This window comes from Hemiscyllium ocellatum, chromosome 19, assembly GCF_020745735.1.
Source record: "Hemiscyllium ocellatum isolate sHemOce1 chromosome 19, sHemOce1.pat.X.cur, whole genome shotgun sequence".
Lineage (NCBI taxonomy): Eukaryota > Metazoa > Chordata > Chondrichthyes > Orectolobiformes > Hemiscylliidae > Hemiscyllium > Hemiscyllium ocellatum.
This window is the reverse complement of record NC_083419.1, coordinates 1,848,884-1,868,153: the sequence shown is the minus strand read 5'-3', so window position 1 is coordinate 1,868,153 and position 19,270 is coordinate 1,848,884. Positions and strand designations below refer to the sequence as shown.

The window sequence follows — 19,270 nt, the reverse complement described above, 5'->3', positions numbered from 1 at the left end:
ACAAATGTGCATGACTGAACTATCTAGGGCCATTACATCAGTGTTGGTTAAAGGTGCAATGGTAGCGTCCCTGCCTTTTATTCGGGTAAACCTGGACTCAAATCTCACCTGCTCCACGTTTGTAAACCTGAACAACGTAGTTTCAAATCAAATACTTCAGAGTGATTGAGCTTAGAATTAATCAAACTGAGAATCACCACAAATGGTTCAGGTCTCTGATTTAAGGTGTTTTATTTTTACATAGCTAGCTCCGCCCTGAACCCCATTTAATTTTAACGGATTTAACACACTTGCCAGAATTTGTATTTCTCCCAGCTGGTTTTTGTCTCATCATTTTAACTTTTACAGGAGTTTCTTATTTGGAAAAGTGGGATGGCCTTTGTCTGAGGAAGAAGAGTTAGGAAGATTTCCCTTGCCACATTATTATTCATCACATCAGCGTGCTGAGTAATCGGGAAATGTAGACCCTGCCTAGGAACAATCAGCTTCTGCTCCGGCAGTCAGTGCTGGACAGGCAAATCTTCCCTCCAATTAAATATTGGGAAGATCAAAGCTCTGGGCTCTGTTCCTGAGCTCCCAACTCCATCCCTCTCCCTCCCAACAATCTAAGCTAAAACAGGGGTGAATCTCACAAATGTACAGTAGAGGAGGCCATTCAGCCCATCATGTCTCCTCTGGCTCTTCAAATGGGCATCATTCCCTAGTGCCAATCTCCTCCCTCCTTCACCCATACACTTGCACATCATTCCCTGTCTAAAAGATCATCCAGTACTCTCTTGAATATCTCCTGAGAACTCACACTCTTGGTGTATATGAGATTGATTCTGACCTCCTAGTCCTGCCTCGGTTACAGCTCCTCTGCCGCCGAATCCTCACCCTCACCTCTGTCACTTTTCGAACCTATTTTTCCGATGCACCCCTTACAGCTTTCTGAATCTCTGCTGCCCCATGGACCAGGAGCTGCTCCCAGGCAAACAACTTTCAAATGCCCTGTCTCTTTCTTCCATCCACCCCCTCCCCACCTCTGTCATCTATCCTAACAACACAACCCTCTGGGATAGCTGTTCTCCTCAAATTCCATCCTCATATAAATCACTCCATAACCAATGGCTACTTGGTCACAAGCTCAGGAGAAATGTCCTTCCACCTCTCCTTCCCTTCAAAGACACTCCTTCAGCAAATGCCTTGAAACAAATGTTGATCATAATCAAAAACCTCAATTTTCTTAAAACCCACCTGTCAAACACCTTGGGGAAATGTCATTTTGTGAAAAACATGGTATAAATAGAATCTTGTTTTTTTTCTATCATGTTGAAATCTGCTGCAATTATTTCCATTAAGTGCTCACATCCTCAGGTCAGAGTCTGGGAAGGTTCATGAGCAAGTGGACAGGGCTCTGCTCAAACTGGAGCTTAAGGGCTCTGCTCAAACATCAAGGTACCAAGGGCAGATTGACCATGTTGGGACCATGCATAGATAAACCATAAAGCTAATGTGAGACTCTTAGACATATCAGAGTGGAAAGGACTTATCTGAGACACAATTTTGTCAGCGTACCAATAATTGATATACGTGGCTGAAACAAGACCTCAGAAACAAAACCGGTAAGAGACAGACACTGGGGTGCAGCACTGTCTGTCACACAAGGAGCAATAAACGTACACCAACGATGAAACAATACTTTGCTTTTGACAAGGACAAATCTAGGATCTTCATGGACAGGCTGAGCGGCCTCCCTAATCAATAATCATCTTGTGATCAGATCTTGTATTTGCAACAAGAACAAGAGATAGCCTGATCCATAATGCCAGCATCCTGTTACAATGGAACAATGACTCCCAAAGAAACAGATCACACTGTATCTCCCTGGAGGATGGATCATAAACTTGTGACAAAATGGAGTCTTTTGTATTCAGATTCTGCCTTTCTGATACAATGTAATTGCTGTCTTTAATTTTTGGTCTCTACGGTTCTATTTCTCTGACCCATTCACACTGGCCCCCCTGCTGATTTTATTTTTAGGGTACAAGACTCTGGCTTGGCCTAATCCTGCTCCTAGATCGCAATCATTAAACCACTTCACTATCAATACCATCAATGAAAGACTTGCATTGAGATAGTGTTTTTCACAACCTCACTCCACAGCCAATGTGACCTGGCAGCAGCCAATGTGTACACTGCAAGTACCCCCAAGGAGCAATGTGATAGTGATCTGATCAGCTCTTTTAGTAATTTTGGCTGAAAGATAAATATTGAGCCAGCCATCGGCCAGAACACCCTCAAACCCCGTTCAGAATGACCATCATAAGATCACGTACATAACCTGAAAGGGCATTGGTTGAAGTGCCCCTAATAAAAAAGTGGCCCCGCTGACAATCAGGCACTGCCTCAGTGCGGCACTGGGCTGGCAGCCTGGATTCCACGCTCAGCTCACCAAACCAGTTACTACGAGGCTTCTGTAACTATGGAATGTTGTGAGGAAACAGATGGCTCAATCTGTAAGTGAGGCCGGAAACCACTGACTCCATTTATTGGAATCAGTTTGCGTGTAACATTTTATTTTGTTTACAGAGCAATTTCCTTGCTGGGAGCAAACTATCTGAAGAGTGTATGTTGGTCTTAAATCTTACTGACTGGATGTAATGAGCTGCATATGGAATCTGTTGAAAAACCATGGAATAGTATTTGCAGCAAGGAGAGAACATTCTCTCCTCCTCCTGGTCCTTGCCCACTGTAAGATGATTTCCTTCAGGACTTCCTCAGGGTAGTGCCCGAGGCCCAACCATCTTCAGCTGCTTCATCAATGACCTTCCCTCCATCATAAAGTCAGGAGTGGGGATGTTCGCTGGTGATTGCACAGTGTTCAGCTCCATTCACCACTCCTCAGATACTGAAGCAGTCCGTGCTCAAATGCAGCTAGATCTGGGCAATATCCAGGCTGATAAGTGGCAAATAATATTCATGCACAAATGCCAGGAAATAACCATCTCCAATAAGAGACTATTTCACCACTGCTCCTTGACATTCAATGCTATTACCATAACTGAATCCCACATTACCAATATCCTAGTGGTTACTGTTGATCAGAAATTCAGCTGGACTAGTTATGAACACAGTGGTACAGGAGCAGGTCAGAGGCTGAGAATCCTGCAGTGAGTAACTCCCCTCCTGACTCCCTAAAGCCTGTCCACCATCTACAAGGCACAAGTCAGGAGGGTGATGGAATACTCCCCACTTGCCTGGGTGGGGGCAGCTCCAACAACACTCAAGAAGCTTGACACCATCCAGGACAAAGCAGTCGCTTGATTGACACCACATCCACAAACATCCACTCCGTCCACCATCAATGCTCAGTAGCAGCCGTGTGTACTACCTACAAGATGCCCTTCAGAAATTCACCAAAGATCCTCAGACAGCACCTTCCAAACCCATGACCACTTCCATCAGGGAGGATAAGGGCAGAAAATACATGGGAACACCACGCCCTGCAAGTTCCCCTCCAAGTCACTCACCATCCTGACTCGGAAATATATCGCCGTTCCTTCAGTGTCGCTGAGTCAAAATCCTGGAATTCCCTCCCTCAGGGCATTGAGGATTTACCTACAGCACATGGACTGCAGCGGGTCAAGAAGGCAGCTCACCCCCACCTTCTCAAGGGGCAACTAGGGACAGGCAATAAATGCTGGCCCAGCCAGTGACACGCATGTCCCAGGAGTGAATATGAAGGCAATGTACGTTATTAAAACAAATAACTAGCTTAGAAAGTGCAAATAAATGCAGCTGTGGGAGGAACCGTGTTGAACTGTATAAATTGCCATGCTGTTGTAAAGCAGTGTGAAGGGTGGTTCCATGGTTTATTAGAAACTTCTTCTGTACCTCCTGCTTTTAACAACAGAATCTCAATGATTGAAGAGGGTTGTCGGGTGCTGGAGTCAATAGAAAGGCAATGAGCAACCCTCAGTACACCTCTACTGGTAACATTTCTCCTCAAATTTCTCCCATGATTTGGTGTGACAGCTTGAAGCAGAATGAAATATAGAAACAGAGAAAGGGAGAGAGAGAAAGAGAGAAAGAGAGAGAGTGAGAGAGGGAGAATATGAGAGCGTTAGTCAGAAATGGAAGATAGATAAATGAGAATTGGAAAGTGAAAGGGAGGAAAAAGCTAGATGGACAACCAAATAGATTGGAGGGGATGGGTGCAGAGAGAGAGAGAGATAGATAAATAAAGAAAGTGACTAATGCATGAAGCGAAAAAAGGATGAAATCAGATTAGAGTGGTGAAGATGAAATTCTATCTTTGGAATTAAAGCAGAGAGGATATTAATTATTTCAATACAACAGAGTCTCAAGCCACTTGGCAGCACTGAGAATGTATCCTTCACAGTAATCGTGTGTGAAGCATAGCAATCCTGTCATTGCTGTTGGACTGGCTTCAGAAAGCATGTACACTCTGCTGAGATTGAAATGAGAATTGACATGTTCAACTCCACTGCAGCAGATGTGCCACTAGCTGCAGTCTGCAAAACTGAAACCTAAGAGAGAAGTTTACCAACACACACTCACACACAGACACACACACACTCATACAGAGACACTTTCACAGATACACACACAGACACACACACACACACTAGATACACACACAGACACCTACTCTCTCACACACAGATACACACGCACCCACCTACTCTCTCACACACACTGACACAGACACACACACACATTCACACAGAGATACTCACACACACAGACACCTACTCTCTCTCTCGCTGTCTCTCTCACACACACATAGATACACTACAGACACCTACTCTCACACACACACAGATACTCTCACACACAGACACACACACACAGACACCTACTCTCTCACACACACAGACACACACAGACACCTACTCTCTCTCACACACACAGACACACACAGACACCTACTCTCTCTCTCACAGACACACACAGACACCTACTCTCTCTCACACACACAGACACCTACTCTCTCTCTCACAGACACACACAGACACCTACTCTCTCTCTCACACACACACACAGACACACACAGACACCTACTCTCTCTCACACACACACACAGACACACAGAGATACACATACACCCTCTCTCTCTGTCTTTTCTCTGCAATTGCCCCAATTAGTGTGACAGCACCTGGAGGATTGTTACAAGTTGTGTCATTACTTGAGGAGGAATGTAGCTGTGTTTGAGGCAGTTCACAACACAATCACTCGGCTGATTCCAGAGACACCAGGTTTGTTTGAGAAAGAGAGATTGAGCAGTTTAGGCCGATACTCCGTGGAGTTTTAGAAGAAAAAGATGAGATCTAGTTGAAGAATATAAGATGCTAAAGGGAGTCACAAAGTAGACATGGAGAGGACGTTCTGTCATGTGGGACAGTCTAGTATCAGAGGTCATAGTTTTAGGGTAAGGGATAACAGATTTAAAACAGAAATGAAGAGAATTACTTTCCTCAAAGGGTCATCACTCTGTGGAATACAATCTCCCAGACTCTGCCGGATGCTGGGACTTGGAGTAAATTTGAGGAGATAGACCGATGTTTAATTAGTAATGGGGTCAAGGGTTACTAATTAAACATCCTCCATCCTCACTGCCCCCCCTCCATCCTCACTGTGACCCTCCACCCTCACTGTCCCCCTCCATCCTCACTGTCCCCCTCCACCCTCACTGTGACCCTCCATCTTCACTGTGACCCCGCCCCGTGTCCTCACTGTGACCCCGCCCCCGTATCCTCACTGTGACCCCACCCCCGTGTCCTCACTGTGACCCCGCCCCTGTGTCCTCACTGTGACCCCGCCCCCGTATCCTCACTGTGACCCCACCCCCGTGTCCTCACTGTGCCCCGCCCCGTGTCCTCACTGTGACCCCGCCCCTGTGTCCTCACTGTGACCCCGCCCCCGTATCCTCACTGTGACCCCACCCCCGTGTCCTCACTGTGACCCCGCCCCCGTGTCCTCACTGTGACCCCGCCCCCGTGTCCTCACTGTGACCCCGCCCCCGTGTCCTCACTGTGACCCCGCCCCCGTGTCCTCACTGTGACCCCGCCCCCGTGTCCTCACTGTGACCCCGCCCCCGTATCCTCACTGTGACCCCGCCCCCGTGTCCTCACTGTGACCCCGCCCCCGTGTCCTCACTGTGACCCCGCCCCCGTATCCTCACTGTGCCCCGCCCCCGTATCCTCACTGTGACCCCACCCCGTGTCCTCACTGTGACCCCGCCCCCGTGTCCTCACTGTGACCCCGCCCCGTATCCTCACTGTGACCCCGCCCCCGTATCCTCACTGTGACCCCGCCCCCGTGTCCTCACTGTGACCCCGCCCCCGTGTCCTCACTGTGACCCCGCCCCCGTATCCTCAGTGTGACCCCGCCCCCGTGTCCTCACTGTGACCCCGCCCCCGTGTCCTCACTGTGACCCCGCCCCCGTATCCTCAGTGTGACCCCGCCCCGTGTCCTCACTGTGACCCCGCCCCGTATCCTCACTGTGACCCCACCCCCGTGTCCTCACTGTGCCCCACCCCCGTGTCCTCACTGTGACCCCACCCCGTGTCCTCACTGTGACCCCGCCCCCGTGTCCTCACTGTGACCCCGCCCCCGTGTCCTCACTGTGACCCCGCCCCCGTGTCCTCACTGTGACCCCGCCCCCGTGTCCTCACTGTGACCCCGCCCCCGTATCCTCACTGTGACCCCGCCCCCGTGTCCTCACTGTGACCCCGCCCCCGTGTCCTCACTGTGACCCCGCCCCCGTATCCTCAGTGTGACCCCGCCCCCGTATCCTCAGTGTGCTCTGATCTGAACCTTTGGTGTGTTTGTTGTATTTGACAATCCTCCCCTTCGACATTGCGATGGCTGTGAGGTATGTTCGTTCTCCAAGCCCCGGTGATGGGTGTAACATGAAGGAAATGTTCGTTCATCGTTGGGTATCTGTAACACCGCTGCTTTCGGAAGCCAACAGGGAGGATGGAAGGAGCATCAACAACAACAATTATTACCTTCTGAATCAGCAACTCCCAAAACCCCACATGAAACGACAATAATACTCAGCCAAACAAAAAAAACACAAAGACCTGCAGATGCCGGAAATCAGCAATTTAAAACAGAAATTCTTGGAGAAACTCAGCAGGTCTGGCAGCATCTGTGGCACTGACCCTTCACCTGAAACATTAACTCTACGCTCATTCCACACAGGATGCCCGGTAATGTTTGGCCATGTCTGCTTACATTGTACAGTGTTCTCATTTCCCTGAAGAGCATTTTTGGAAGAAAGGGTTAAATTGTGCTGTCAGGTTGTATAGTCTCAACTTGTAATCCCTCGCCTACAGAAAATTCAGAGGTGATCTAATCAAAGTATTTAAAATTGAGTTGACATAATAGATCGGGAGATACGATTACCTCTAAGGCAGGGTGAGGGGGTGGGAGTCTCAGACCTTGAGGGCAGAACCTTAAATTAATATTTGAATAATTGGAAGTATGGCTCAATGTCTTATATAAACCAATTACTGCTCATTTTCTCTTGTACTCTGCCCCTCCACTGTATCACAGTTACAATACAGACATGGATATGTTACACAAACCATACTCCTCTGCCAGTCACACTGCAGCTGAAGACAATCACAGAGAGATTTATTAAAATGGAAAATGTCACACGGTTTCCTGATTCATTCAAACTGCACAACCAGAAATCAGCAGCAGATCAATCCCTGAAAAACAGTTAAAGGTTTCTTAAAAAGGACAGCCAGTCTTTTCTGCCGTTTTGTTTAAGTCTATACAACACCTCACAACAAGGAGCTAGGGCTTACAGAGTCTGTCAGCCGGGAGTCAAAGCGTTCTTGGTCAGCAGGAATCATGTTTTAACTGAGATCAGAATTGTATCATTTGTGTAACTCGAGCCAGATAGACCACAGTGGGAGTGTTATGGTGGTGCAGTGGTAATGTCCCCACCTCATAGCCAGGAGACCTCAGTTCAAGTCCTGCCTGCTCCACAGGTCATAGAGTCATAGAGATGTACAGCACGAAAACAGACCCTTCGGTCCAACCCATCCTTGCTGACCAGATATCCCAACCCAATCTAGTCCCACCTGCCAGCACCTGGCCCATATCCCTCCAAACCCTTCCTATTCATATACCCATCCAAATGTCTCTTAAATGTTGCAATTGTACCAGCCTCCACCATATCCTCTGGCAGCTCATTCCATTCACATACCACCCTCTGTGTGAAAAAGTTGCCCCTTAGGTCTCTTTTATATCTTTCCCCTTTCACCCTAAACCTATGCCCTCTAGTTCAGGACTCCCTGACCCCAGGGAAAAGACCTTGTCTATTTACCATATCCATGCCCCCCATAATTTTGTAAACCTCTATAAGGTCACCCCTCAGCCTCCGACGCTGCAGGGAAAACAGCCCCAGCCTGTTCAGCCTCTCCCTGTAGCTCAAATCCTCCAACCCTGGCAACATCCTTGTAAATCGTTTCTGAACCCTTTCAAGTTTCATAATATCTTTCCGATATGAAGGAGACCAAAATTGCACACAATATTCCAACAGTGGCCTAACCAATATCCTGTACAGCCGCAATATAACCTCCCAACTCCTGTACTCAATACTCTGACCAATAAAGGAAAGCATACCAAACGCCTTCTTCACTATCCTATCTACCTGTGACTCCACTTTCAAGGAGCTATGAACCTGTACTCCAAGGTCTCTTAGTTCAGCAACACTCCCTAGAGACCTTACCATTAAGTGTATAAGTCCTGCTAAGATTTGCTTTCCCAAAATGCAGTACCTCGCATTTATCTGAATTAAACTCCATCCGCCACTTCTCAGCCCACTGGCCCATCTGGTCCAGATCCTGTTGTAATCTGAGGTAACCCTCTTCGCTGTCCTCTACACCTCCAATTTTGGTGTCATCTGCAAACTTACTAACTGTACCTCTTACGCTCGCATCCAAATCATTTATGTAAATGACAAAAGGTAGAGGGCCCAGCACCGATCCTTGTGGCACTCCACTGGTCACAGGCCTCCAGTCTGAAAAACAACCCTCCACCATCACCCATGTCTTCTACCTTTGAGCCAGTTCTGTATCCATCTTGGAACAAATTAATTAGGAAAATAGCTCAGAGACCAAGCAAACACTTCACTTCAAGCTAAAAGTAAAACATGTGAGGTATACCCAGCAGCATCGGAGAAAGAAAGAAAGAGGGGGAGATCGTGCTGCAGTTTTGTGGCTTTTGATCAACTTCCGAAAGAGGAAAATTCACCAAACAGCTACTGGGGTGAGGGGCTGCAGCTCTTTGGCAAGGCCAGAAAAATAGGGACCATCCTCTTAACAGCAGCTGCCAAAGGAGGATTTAATTGAGGGATTCACAATTCAGAAATGTTTGACAGCATCAGGGGAAATGCTTTCCAGTGTCACAGGGACAGGGAGAGGATTTGAGAAGATAGAAAGGAAAAGGAATGAGGGAGAGAGCAGGGAGGTGTTTATCTGCTTCAACACACATACTTCTCTGGCTTCTGGGAAAGATCAGAGACATTCAAGGGTCCATTGGATGATCAACTGGATTGAAATGATGTGCAGGAGATTGGTAATGGAACCAGTACAGGGAGGAAAGGCTGAATGGCCTCCTTCTGCAGTGTAAGAAGTCAGTGATTCATTAATCTGAAACATTAAGTCATTTTTATTTCCCTGCAGCTGTCGCTGACTCGCTGAGCATCGTAAAGTCATAGAGATCCACAACTTAGAAAAAAAACCCTTTGACCCCTCCTTGAGTAATTCTTCCTTATCTCTGGTTTAAATCTGCTAGTCCTCATTTTAAAATTATGGTCTCTCACTCTAGACTGCCTCACTTGAGGAAAGATCATTTCTACAACTACTTTGTCAGTGCCCTTCAGCATCTTATATAGCTCAGTTAGATTTCTCCTTATTCTGTTAAACTCCAGAGAGTGTAGGTCTACTCAATCTGTCTCCATTAGTCAAACTCCTCATCTCTGAGATCAATCTAGTGAATCTCCATTGAACTGTCTGCAATACAACTATATCCCTCCTCAAGTAAGGAGGCCAAAATTGTTTGCTATACTCCAGGTATGGTGTCACTAATGTATATAAAAGTAAACTATTTCATTCAATAATTATGTGGTAATGGTGGGAAGTACCTATAAAAGTCATTTGGCAGTATCATCAGATAAACATATTCAGGCAATGCTTGAGTGAAGTGTGTTTGGTTTTGGACACCTTAATGACAGTGTTTCCCAGGACCTGATGCATGTGAAGGGGGTGCTCACAGTGAAGAGATAATGCTTTGGGCTAAAAGTCAACATCAAACCATGGGCGGCATGGTGGCACAGTGGTTAGCACTGCTGCCTCACAATACCAGAGATCCGGGTTCAATTCCTGCCTCAGGCGACTGTCTGTGTGGAGTTTGCACGTTCTCCCCGCGTCTGTGAGGGTTTCCTCCCACAGTCCAAAGAATTGGCCATGCTAAATTGCCTGTAGTGTTAGGTAAGGGGTAAATGTAGGGGAATGGGTCTGGGTGGGTTGCGCTTCGGTGGGTCAGTGTGGACTTGTAGGGCCAAAGGGCCTGTTTCCACACTGTAAATAATCTAATCAAATTGAAAACTAGACTCTGGCATCAAACTATATCCCATGAAGAATAGAGCTGTTGTGGTTCTGTTCGCCAAGCTGGGAGTTTTTGGTGCAAACACTTCGTCCCCTGTCTAGGTGACATCTTCAGTGCTTGGGAGCCTCCTGTGAAGCGCTTCTGTACTGATTCCTCCAGCATTTATACTGGTTTGAATCTGCCGCTTCCGGTTGTCAGTTGCTGTCTGCTGCAGTGGCTGGTATATAGGGTCTAGGTCGATGTGTCTGTTGATAGAATTTGTGGATGAGTGCCAGGCCTCTAGGAATTTCCTGGCTGTTCTCTGTTTAGCCTGCCCTATAATAGTGGTGTTGTCCCAATCAAATTCGTGTTGTTTGTCATCTGAGTATATGGCGACTAGGGATAGCTGGTCGTGTTGTTTTGTGGCTAGTTGGTGTTCATGGATGCAGATCGTTAGCTGTCTTTCTGTTTGTCCTATGTAGTGTTTTGTGCAGTCCTTGCATGGGATTTTGTACACTACGTTGATTTTGCTCATGCTGGGTATCGGGTCCTTTGTCCTGGTGAGTTGTTGTCTGAGAGTGGCTGTTGGTTTGTGTGCTGTTATGAGTCCTAATGGTCACAGCAGTCTGGCTGTCAGTTTAGAAATGCTCCTGATGTATGGGAGTGTGGCCAGTCCTTCGGGTTGTGGCATGTCCTCATTCCGTTGTCTTTCCCTTAGGCATCTGTTGATGAAATTGCGCGGGTATCCGTTTTTGGTGAATACCTTGTATAGGTGTTCTTCTTCCTCTTTTTGTAGTTCATGTGTGTTGTGGCCCTTTTGAATAATGTCCTGATGCAACTTCGTTTGTGTGTGTGTTGGGGTGGTTGCTTTCAGAGTTCAGGACTTGGTCTGTGTGTGTGGCTAAACGTTTGCAACAAAAACTCCCAGCTTGGCGAACAGAACCACAACAATGAGCACCCAAACTACAAATCTTCTCACTACAATTCTCTTTGAAGAATAGAGCTATCCCAACGCCCCCTCTGCCAACACTGCCATCAAGAGAAAGCAATGGCAATACAGGTGTAACGCTGCCTCTTCTTCACCAGGAGGCGAAGGAAATTTGGCATGTCTGTAAAAACTCTTAGCAACATTTTTACAGAGGCACCAGAAAGTTTACAGTCTGGGTGCTTCATGGTTTGGTACAGCATGCTCTGCCCAGGACCATGAGGAACGACAGAGAGGTGTGAACACAGCCCAGTCCATCACACAAGCCAACCTTCCATCTGTGGATAAAAGCAAATTACTGCGGATGCTGGAATCTGAAACCAGAAGAGAAAATGCTGGAAAATCTCAGCAGGTCTGGCAGCATCTGTAGGGAGAGAAAAGAGCTGATGTTTTGAGTCTAACTCGAGCTTTGACAAAGGGTCTCTTTGGCTTCCATCTATGGACCCCATCTACACTCTTTACTGCTTCAGAATGGCAGTCAACACCATCGAAGACCCCTCCCACCCCGGTTATAGTCTCTTCCACCTTCTTCCATCCGGCAAAAGATACAAAAATGCGAACAGATGTACCAACAGGTTCCAGAGCAGCTTCCTGCCCTCAGTTATTGGCCTGCTGAATGGAACTCGCACATTGCAGCGTGATGCTGCCCTCGCCCTTTGTGCACCGTCTCTGTAGCTGTAACATTGTATTCCTCACTCTGTTCCATTACCCTAATGTACACTGTATGATATGATCTGCCTGTACTGCATACAGAATAAAACTTTTCACTGTACCAAAGGACATTTCTTCTTTTTATCTTTTAACAGTACAGTACAGCACAGGCCCTTCAGCCCACAATGTTGTGCTGACCATTTATCTTAATCTAAGATCAAACTAACCAACACATCAGTTTACCGCCATCCATGTACTTACCCAACAGTCACTTAAATGTCCCTAATGTCTCTGACTTTACTCCCATCACTGGCAGTGCATTCCACACACCCACCACTCTCTGAGTAAAGAACCGACCTCTGACATCTCCCCTAAACCTTCCTCCAATCACCTTAAAATTATGGCGCCTTGTGACAGTCATTTCCGCCCTGGGGAAAATGTCTCTGGCTATCTACTCTATCTATGCCTGTCATTACCTTGTACCCCTCTATCAAGTCTCCCTCAACCTCTCTTCACATGACATGCCCTCTAGTCCAGGCAGCATCCTGGTAAATCCCCTCTGCACCCTCTCTAAAGCATCTATATCTTTCCTATAATGAGGCAGCCAGAACTGAACACAATATTCCAAGCGTGGTCTAACCAGAGTTTTATGAGCTGCAACAAAACCTTGCGGCTCTTAAACTCAGTCCCCCTGTTAATGAAAGCCAAAGCACCATTCACATTCTTAACAGCCCTATCCACTTTGAGAGATCTATGGACATGGACCCCAAGATCCCTCTGTTCCTCCACACTGCCAAGAATCCTGTCTTTATCCCTGTGTTCACCATTCAAATTCAACCTTCCAAAATGAATCACTTTGCATTTATCCAGGTTGAACTCCATCTGCCACTTCTCAGCCCAGCTCTGCATCCTGTCAATGTCTTGTTGTAGCCTGCATAACCCTCGACCCTATCTACAACACCACTGGCCTTTATGTCATTGGCAAACTTCTTAACCCACTCTTCCACTTCTTCAGTCATGTCACTTATAAAACCTACAAAGAGCAGAGGCTCAAGACAGATCCCTGTGGGACATCACTGGTCACCGACCTCCAGATGGAATACTTTCCATCCACCAACACTCGCTGTCGTCTTTTGACCAATTCCACATCCAGAGAGTCAAATGTCCCTGTATCTCATACCTCCTAATTTTCTGAATGAGCCTACAAATGCCTGACTGAAGTTCATATCCACCACATCCACTGCTTGACCTTTGTCAACTCGTCTCTTCACACCCTCAAAAAACTCAATAAGGTTTGTGAGGCATGACCTGCCCCTGACAAAGCCGTGCTGACTATCTTTAATTAAACTATGTTTTTCCAAATCCTATCTCTCAGGATCCTTTCCAGCACCTTGCTTACCTCAGGCATAGGACTGACTGGTCTGTAATTCCCCTTAGGGGAATAATAGTAAATCAAATGTCCTTACCCCAATCCCCATACACAAACCATTGTCAGCTGCTAATAGTCCCCAGTCATAGAATTTCTACAGTGTGGAGGCAGGCCATTCAGCCCATCTAGTTCACACTCTCCTCCAAAGAGCATCCCATCCATACCCAGCCCCTGCAGCCCTGCATTTCCCATGGTTAACCAACCCAACCTGCACATCTTTGGACTGTGGGAGGAAACCCATGCAGACACGGGGAGAATGTGCAAACTCCACACAGACAGTCACCCGAGGCTAGAAACAAACCCAGGTCCCTGGCACTGAGGCAGCAGTGCTAACCACTCAGCCACAGTGCCAGAAGCTGCCAGACCTGCTGAGTTTCTCTAGTACTTTCTAATTTTAGTTTAGAGCTAGAAGGCATGGTTTTAAAATGAAGGAGAGAGACGAGATTCTTTTCTTTCAGAGGATGATGTGATATTGGAACCCACTGCCTCAGAAGGCAGTGGAGACGGGTCACTGAGTATTGTTGAGGCAATGGTGGATAGACTCTTGTTAAGCAGGGAATTGGGATTATTGGGGTCACCGGGAATAGGGAACGGAGGATTATTGGAGTCACTGGGAATAGGGAATTGGGGATTATTGGGGTGGCTGGGAATAGGGAATTGGAATTATTGGGGTCTTTGGGAATAGGGAACGGAGGATTATTGGGGTCATTGGGAATTGAGAATTGGGATTATTGGGGGTCACTGGGAATATGGAATTGGGATTATTGGGGCCACTGGGAATAGGGAATTGGGGATTATTGGGGTCGCTGGGAATAGGGAATTGGGGATTATTGGGGTGGTTGGGAATAGGGAATTGAAGTTATTGGGTCTCTGGGAATAGGGAATGGAGGATTATTGGCGTCGCTGGGTATAGGGAATTAAGGATGATTGGAATCGCTGTGAATAGTGAATTTGGAATGTTTCCGATTAGTCTGATTAGAATGAATGGTGCAGCAGGCTTGAAGGGCCAAACGGCCCACCAACATCACTCAGTTAGCATGAAACACTGACAAGGAGAATGATGTAACTCTGCTGCGGTGAGGGAGTGCTGCCCTGCCTATGGGGCTGTCTTTTGGATGAGATGTTAAACTGAGGCCACGCCCTCAAATAACTAATCCCATGCCAACATTCTGAAGATGAGCCAGAGGAGTTGTCCAGAGTGGTTTGGACAATAGTTACCCCTCAGCCAGCCGGCCCCTGCTACGGTCACATCCATGTCTCTGGGAGCCTGGTTTCCGACATGACAGCAGTGAACAAACCTCGAGAGGATGTCCTCGGCTGTACAATGCATTGTTCCAGCGGCTGGCATTCTGCTGTTTGTTGTGATGAGAATGGAATATAAAAGCAGGAAGCTTTAATGCAGCTGTCCAGGGCCTTGGTAAACCCACATCTGGAGTATTATGTATAGTTCCAGTCTTGGAAAATAAGATATAATTGTGTTAAAAACAATTCAGAGTAGCTCCACCTAACTCATGTCTGGAATGAGGGATGTATCTTATGAAGAAAAACCGCTTAGTTGAAGCCAATACCCATTGGACTTTAGAATATTGAGGATGGGTCGTTATGAAACATTGAAGATGCCGAGCGGAGTCAATAGGTGGATATCAGGAGGAGGCTTCCTCTTGAGAAAGAGCCTGGAACTGAAGGATATTGGTTAAGAATAAAAAATCCTCCTCTCAGTTATTATTCTGAAGACACATCAATAGATTTCAAAATAATTAAGCTATAAAATGAGAGTGTGGGGGATGGCATTCCTGATGAAGGGCTTTTGCCCGAAATGTCTATTTTCCTACTTCTCGGATGCTGCCTGACCTGCTGCGCTTTTCCAGCACCACTCTGATCTAGACTCTAGGATGGTATTTCAGTCAATCAGGCACAATCTAGTTGAATGGTGGAGCGGGGTCGAAGGACCACGCAGCATATTCCTGCACCTAACATCAATGTTTCTCTTAAAAAAACAGTAAGGAGCTAACATGAGGATCATTAGCTACCATTTCCACCATCTCCAACGTGATGCCACCACCAGACACTTATTGCCATCACCTCCTTGTCTGCAAGGACCTTTCCCTCCAAGACATCCTTCACTCCCAACAACTCCCCCACAGCTCCAGGGCAACGGCCCCTGCATTCACAGTAAATGTAACACCTGTCCATTTATCTCCTCCCTCCTCAATATCCAAGGGCTCAAACACATCTTCCAGGTGAAGCAGCACTTTACCTGCACTCCCCACAATCCAGTCGACTGCATTCACTGCTCACAGCATGGTATCCTCTACACTGGGGAAATGCAGCATAGACTGGGTGACCTCTTTGCAGAACACCTTTGTCCTATCTGCAAAAAAGACCTTGAGCTTCCAGTTGCCTGCCACTTTAACATACCACCCGGTTCCCAGATCAACATCTCTGTCTCAGGAATGCTACAGTGCTCTGGTGAAGCTCAGCACAAGCTGAAAGAACAGCACCTCATCTTCCACTGGGAGACCCTGCAGCCTTCAGGACTCCATATCAAATTCAATAATTTTAGAGTCTGAGCACCTTCTCCCCTGTCCTTTAGCCACCCCCCACACCCCAGGTTCTGTCAAGGATATCGGCTGCTTTCAGTCCACACAGCCCGTTCTCACTAACTCATCGTCCTGATTATCAGCTTTTCTCCAATTCCTGGCTCACTATCAACCATAGGAGAAAGTGAGGACTGCAGATGCTGGACAAGGGCTCATGCCTGAAATGTCAATTCTCCTGTTCCTTGGATGCTGCCTGACCTGCTGGGCTTTTCCAGCAACACATTTTCAGCTCACTATCAATCATACCTTTGTCTGTCTGTCATTCTCTCATTCTCTCTGAGCTTCACCTCGGACAATCCATTCATCCCTTCCCCCTCCCCCCTTTCCCACCTGCTGTCTTCAGTATATACACCAGCTCCTCCTAACTACCATCAGTCCTGAAGAAGGGTCGCTGGACTGGAACGTTCATTCTGCTTTCTCTCTCCACAATGCTGCTTGACCTGCTGAGTGTCTCCAGCCATTTTGTTAATGAGAAAAGGGCTTCCTTCCAAAGAGTTGTTGGTCTGTGGAATTCTCTTCCCTGGACAGCAGCAGGAGTTGGGTCAGTGGGTATTCTTCAAGGCAGAATTGACAGATGTTTGATTGACACGGAGTCAAGGATTACAGAGATGTAGAGCTGAGCATACATCCTGACTAATCATGATGGGACTGAACGGTACAGCATGCACAAGGGGCTGAATGGCCTCTTGCTGCTCTAAGGCCAATGTTGCTAATTGTTGAAAATGATTAATTCCTTTCGTGATGGAGGTTTTTTAAATATGAAAGCTAATTGTTAATAGCGACTAATTGTAAATCAGTCATTTTGAATAATTCAAGAATAAGAAAAAAAAATCATTCTGCCATCCCGGGAATCAGTCTGGAAAATCTCCTCTGTATTCCCTCTGATAGCAAGAACATCTTTCCTCAGATTAAAACTGCACACAATACTCCACGTGTGGCCACACCAAGGCCGTGTATAATTGCAGCAAGACCTCCCTGCTCCTGTCCTCTTGCAGTAAAGACCAACATACCATCTGCCTTACTCACTGCTTGCAGCTTTGGTGTGCTTATTTTACAACAAAAATCTGACTGTTTCCTGCGGAAGAAAATGAATGCACAAACCAGGGTAATAAATGCAAAACACTCAGCTCCTGGTGGCACCTTGACCTTAAGGAGGTCCATCCTCACACTGAAAGCAGGAACTGTACACAAACTCTGCTCAACCAATTCATTCAACTTACACATTCCTCATTTGTCTTGAGGAATCTGGTGATTACTCTATTCAGCATATGTCTAAAGTACCATTCCTTATATTTCCATAGTGTACACTATGAGCATCACAGAGAATTCCTGGTAAAACAACATATCATCAAATCTTCCAACACAACAGGAGGCCATTCTTTCCATTGTGTCAGGGACAGCTCTTTGAAAGAGATTTTTAATTACTCCCACTCCCTCATCTTTCCTCCTAATGATATAATCTTTCCATTCAGGTACTTAATGAATTTCCTTCTAATCAGCTTCCACTGACCTTCCAGCTGTGCACTCCAGAACACAGAGCTTCAATTATTCAGGAGGCACTTCCTGAAACATCCTGCTCACTGCATCTGCATAGCACCTTTGACTGTGAGGCAATCCCTGTGGGAATGAGTCCCACATTCACTTCCCCCACCACTCCCTGTGGGAGTGAGTCCCACATTTCACCACCACCCCCCCTTCCCCACCCCTGTGGGAGTGCTTCCCACATTCCCCCCATTCCTTGGAGGAGTCAGTCTCACATTCCCCCCATTCTTTGTGGGATCAAGTCCCACATTCTCCCACTCTCCAGTGGGCAATGGTTTTCCTGAATTTCTTATTGCAATACTCGGTGACTATCTTATTTTGCCAGATGTTCTGACACAAGTGTACACCACACAAGGTAAAGGGTTAGGGTTTACAAAATTACACATTTACATAGAAGGAATGCATAAAATGTGTTTAACATAGTCTCAGCAGCTTCTTAACTCTCTCTCTTGTGGTTGATTGTTAATAAGCATCAGAACGAGATTGAGAGATACCTGAGTTTTGATTTTACAGTCAGTAACACAGCACACCAACAATGAAACCAAATCACTGACTGCTTGTCTTAAGGCAAGGGGAAAGGTGAATCCCAAAATAACCAAAATCAAACTGCTCCCATCCTTCAACAGCCAGACATTTTGATTGAAATATGAAATGTAACTGTCACTGTGCACAACAGAGTGAAAACAGGGTCAGGTTCGCAATTTTTTTTGTCTGCTCATGGGATGTGGATGTCGCTTTAAACAATACAAGTATAAGACACGCGAAGATTGGAGATAACATCAACATTAACTCATCTCTCCCAACTGAACAGCACTGCCTCAAGGCAGGCTCCGCAATGATATGACTGGCAGCAGTTCAGAGTTGGCATTAAACACTTTGCCCATACAGTAACGTTAAAATAACAAGATGTTTTCTCACGATCCGAACATGTCAAAGCATCAGTCACAGCAAAAATAAGTTCATAACTTGCGATGGGGGGGATTTGGCTCATTAGCAACACGATCAAATAAATTACCGACATGAATATTCAAGTCCCTTTAAAACAAAACCCAGCTTATGATTTCACAAACGGCAGCTTACCGAGTCCGCACACTTCCTCCCCCATTTGCCAAGCATCAACTGATCGATCAAAAAAATAAAGTTATCTTCACTCCTCTGACAAAAACTGTGCCCATCCTTAAACCCATCCTCCAATGTGACGGCAGATTTAAGTAAAAATACAGGCACACGGTTTTATCGAAACAAACAAAAAATGCCAGCAAGGTGCTGAATATTCACAGAGAGAGAGAGAGAGAGAGAGAGAGACAGCAATGAGACTCAGCACCATTTGCTGTCTGTGAAGCATCTCAGCTGGGGACAGGGATCATGAGCGAGAAACCAATCATGCTGTATCAGGCAGCAGCTGAGGGTCTCAATGAGAGAAAGCCCCTCATAATTAAAACACCAACAAAC

At 46.5% G+C, this 19,270-nt stretch overlaps 1 protein-coding gene across 8 annotated transcripts in view; it reads right to left on the bottom strand.

Moving 5' to 3' along the window:
• The window catches only part of nav3 (neuron navigator 3), a 440,932-nt gene that overhangs the window by 139,758 nt on the left and 281,904 nt on the right, over positions 1–19,270 (bottom strand). The window lies entirely within an intron of this gene.